General features: G+C 40.0%; 1 pseudogene; it reads right to left on the bottom strand.

The window, feature by feature from the left end:
* Nucleotides 1–2063: 2063 nt before the first annotated feature.
* On the bottom strand, nt 2064–4550 carry LOC101616515 (annotated as a pseudogene).
* Between the last annotated feature and the right edge of the window lie 232 nt (nt 4551–4782).

The raw sequence follows: 4782 nt of genomic DNA, 5'->3' as shown, positions 1-4782 counted from the left end.
TCTCTTATCTATGCATTTCAGGCAGGAAGGTGGAGATGAAAGTGTGTAGAAGGTGAGATGATTTGGGCTTCTGAAATGTTAGGAGGGGAAGGAAAAAAATTTGTTGTGCACAGTAGGGGAACACTGTACTTCTCCATACATTTTGGCTAGAGTTACATTGACTAAGAGGTAGACATAACTGCATATTTTATTAGATGGAATATATTTAAAAATAATTTATTTATTTGCAAGCAGAAAGAGATACAGAGAAGAGACAAATAGAGAGAATGGATGTGTTAGGGCCTCCAGCTGCTGCAAAGGAATCCTAGATGCATGCACCACTTTATGCATCTGGCTTTACATAGGTACTGGGGAATCAAACCCGGGTCATTAACCTTTGCAGGCAAGTGCCTTAACTGCTGAACAATCTCTCTACCCGCCCCCATATGGTCATATTTTAAGACTTGTTTTTATTTGACTACATGCTCAAGGAGTAGTCTACAAAGTAAATATTAGTATTGATCTTAAAGTAAAAGATAGCAAATCATTTTTGCACATGTGTTGGGTTACTTAGGACCATCCCTGTCCACAATTTCCCATAGGCATAGTCACCTTATCCACAGCTGTCATTAAATTTTTGTCACATTAGCATGTGGTGGATTGTGTTTGACTATGAGACTATATCACACTCAGAATTGCTAGACTCCTTGGTTTGTTGCTTAGATGAAATTGTGATTATTTCATAACTAACAAATTTAGAGGAAATATTGTGATCCTAGGAAGTTTGAAAGTACATATCTCATTTTCAATTAGCCTTGTTATAATTGAAAAATTGATAGTGTTTGTATTGTTACATCTTTAGATCTCTAAAATGATTTTATGATCTTACATTGTGAGTTTTCTCCACAAATTCATACTTTTTATACATTTAAAAATTAGTTCCAGCCAGGCGTGGTGGCGCATGCCTTTAATCCCAGCACTTGGGAGGCAGAGGTAGGAGGATCACCGTGAGTTCGAGGCCACCCTGAGACTACATAGTGAATTCCAGGTCAGCCTCGGCTAGAGTGAGACCCTACCTCAAAAAACCAAAAAAACAAAAATAAAAACAAAAAATTAGTTCCTTTTATATTTTAAAGTTTCACACTTTCTTCAAGTCTTTTCAACAGTGGCATACAACATTCTTCCTGTTGGAATCAATGCTGTTAATTAGCAATGCACTACATAGATATTTCCAATTCAACATCAGAATGAAGAGTAGGTATTTGGAGGTAAGTGATTGTGGTGGCTTGATTCAGGTGTTGTCCTCCATAAACTTAGATGTTCTGAATGCTACATTCCCAGCAGATGGAGATTTGGGAATTAATGCCATCCTAGAGGGAGTGTATTTTTAGGGTGGGCTTATGTGTTCTATAGCCAGTTTCCCTTTGCAAGTGTTTGGCACACTCTCCTATTGTTAACTCCACCTGATGTTGGCCGGGGGTGATGTCCACCCTCTCTCTGCTCATGCCATCATGGAACTTCCCCTTGAGCCTGTAAGCCAAAATAAGCCTCTTTTTCCCACAAGCTGCTCTTGGTTGGGTGATTTCTACCAGGAGTGCAAACCTGACTGTGGCAGTGGTGAATACCTCTGCATTCACATTAGGATGGCAGCAGGATGCTACTGAGGATTGCATTGTAGGCAAGGAAGAGCAGAACACCATTGCAATTTCTTTTTAATTTATTTTTTCTTGACCATCTCACATATGTAGTTGTTTTTTGTTCACATATACTCCCACATTATCCTCTCTTATCTTCTTCTCACTCCCACAAGCCTTCCCCCTCCTACTTTCATGTCTATTTCTTTCTTTATCCCCTGAGTTCAGTTTGGGCTGTGTCTATTATCATGGGTAAGGGTTATCTACTGGAATGTAGGCAACTTACTACCAGTGGCTGTGCCTACAAAGAATATGACACCCCTCTTCTACCAACCATTGTCTGCCAATAACTACTCTGGGAGGTGTGGGATCTTATGATGAACTGCAATTTGTATTTCTCTAGCTATTATTATTTTTAAATATTATCAGGCACTTTAATATATGAGCATATTACAAATTGGTCATATTCCCTGGTTGTCTTCTATATGGCCCCCCTCCTTTATCCCCTTTCTCCTGAGTGTAGAACACCATCTTATTGTAGTTGATCAGGTTAATGGGATCGTGGAGACTGGCCATGGCCTTTGAGGGCCATATCCTTGTCTGCAGAGAATGGAGTTCCAGTAAACTTTCTCTCCACTGGAAGTTGCCACATCTTTTAGGTAGAAGCAGCTTGATTTCCTGGGGTCTCCAGACTTTCCTAGGATACTTATGGGTCAGCCTACTGCTAGTGTGAACTGGTTGATGGGTATCCAAAAGTAGAATCCTCACAGTCATCTTGAGTTTCTCAGTGAAGTTAGCCAGGCCAGAAATTCCAGGGGCCACTGTGTGGAATTTGACCAGCAACACACCCTCATGATGGTCAGCTGCTTCTGCTGGAGCTAGAGCTCTTGGCAATGAGACTGGCTTATCAACACTGTTTTGGGGCAAGATCTCTGGGGACATTATCATTTCAGAAGCTTCAGGTATATATAATTCTGGATGCATCCAGGGTCATCATGGGAGCATCCCCAGAGCCAGCAGCCCCTCCCCAGTGGGCAGAGCATATTTTACTTCTGACTTATAATGTCATATGAGGTTTCTTCTAGCCACTGGGTGACATAGTCCAGGGAATTTGGCTGTTTATTTAAAACTTGAAAGTTCTTCCTCTCATACTTAACTGTTGCCTCATGCCAGTGATACCAAAGCTTGTAATGTCTATTTTCATTAGGTCTAACACATAAAAAAAAAATCACTGGAAGGTGCACAATTTCCTTGATGCCTTTTAGTTTCTTAAGTTCCTCATGTTGAACAGGTGTGCAGTGTCTCCATCATGTCCATAATGAATTCTGCCAGCTTGGAAATATCTAGGGCCCCGTTCTTTGCTTCCTGCTTTATCAGGTTTTGATCTAAGCCTTCTGCTATCTGGTTTCTCAGTCTAGTGTGGTCAAGCAGCAAGAAAAGATAGCAATGTCTCTTCGATCTCTCCTACAAGATTGATGGTCTGGTTGTATGTTCACTTAGCTGGGTATTCAAGCAGTCCCCAACAGCTTTATGCACAACTCCTTTTCTCTCTGCTTTAAGCTGTCTTCTGGTAAGTCAGCTTATACTTTTTCATGTTTACAGCTATGTTGGTAATGCCTGTCTCTGTCTTTATGTTAATCTACTGTCATAAACGAAGAAGAATTAAGGTGAGGTCTTCCAATTCTTTAGGGGCTAGTAGGGCTCACTTTTTTTTTTTTTTTTTCCTGTAAAGCTTCATCAGAACATTCCAGAGAACCTTTCAGGTCTTGCTCAAAACCATATGACTGTGAGTTTTCTGCTTCATTTATATAGGGCTTGTCAAGGTTTTCAGATGTTCTTAATTAAGTTTATTCACTTTTTGTGCCTGAAAAGAAAACCAAAGTCCAGACACTCTCAGGGAAGACAAGCATTTATGGAGCTGCATGTGGGCCCAAGCTATCCACAAGTGGTGAAGCGCAAAGGGACTCTGTCCACTGGCACTGGGAATCACTTCCTCTGGCTTATAGCCGCTTACAACCTAGTCAAAAGTCCTCTGCTGTTTGAGCCAAGGAGAGAGTGACAGCAGCCAGGACAGGCAAGGGAGAAGATAAAGTGTGGGGAGGGGTTCTAATTTATTTTTAAATTGTGATTTTAAAAGGCTTATATTTTTCTTTCTGATTCTTCCTACATTCACCATGTCTTCACATAGAAAATTAGTACATACAAGAGGGTAAACACTCCCATCAGCTGCTTCATAGGAACAAAATCTCAAAGCATATACTCCAAATATTAGCCATTCTTGTTTGTGAAACAGAAATGATGGGTTTTGATTTTTCTAGTTTGCAAGCTTTAAAACACATGCAGTCACATTTATTTTCAGTAAGTAAATATCCTTTTACACTAGAAATTTCCTTGATTTTAATTTTTAAGACTTTATCATATTAGTTATCCCCATGACTATTTTTTCTAGCTAGCAAATGTGGTATTTAAAAAGTAGTCTCGTTTTGTTCTGGGACATGTCAGAGGCTTATTATCTTATAAATAGTATGTGTTACAAGCAGGCAAGCTGGCCCTTATCAGTGATAAAAGCTGCCCAATATATATGAGGGAGGCCCTGAGGATTTGTCTCTACCACTGGGGTAAAAATATAATTCTTATTTATCTACCCACAAGTTTTGAATTAATTTAGTAAACATCTTCCATATCTTATTTTTCCAGAAACACAAAAATGTCCTTGTGAAATGTCCACTTTAAGCTTCATGTGTTTGAACACTTGGTCCTCAGCTGGCAGTGCTGTTTGGGAAGGCTGTGGGACCTTTTGTAGGAGAAGCCATGTGGACGAAGTGGGTCACTAGGTACAGTCCTTGAGGTTTTACAGAGAGGTCCACCTTTCTGTTCATCTTTGCTTCCTGCCTGTGGCTGCAAGATGACCAGCGGGCCTCTTGCTTTTGCCACCATGCTTCCCCATCATAATGGAATATATCTCTTCAAAGCTATGAGGCAGAATAGACCCTTTCCTTCCTAGAGCTTCTTCCTGTCAGGAACTTGGTCACAGTAAAGTTACTAATACACCATGGTCTTAGCCCTCAGATGGAATTCTTGCCATTTTTTTTTAAACAAAAACTTACTTTTTTCATATGTTATAAAGTGTTTTATATTATTCTATGGAAGTGAATTTTCTCCAATGCAT

This window comes from Jaculus jaculus, chromosome 12 (assembly GCF_020740685.1).
Source record: "Jaculus jaculus isolate mJacJac1 chromosome 12, mJacJac1.mat.Y.cur, whole genome shotgun sequence".
Classification (NCBI taxonomy): domain Eukaryota; kingdom Metazoa; phylum Chordata; class Mammalia; order Rodentia; family Dipodidae; genus Jaculus; species Jaculus jaculus.
The sequence above is the reverse complement of the archived record's forward strand: the minus strand, read 5'-3'. Positions and strand labels throughout refer to the sequence as shown.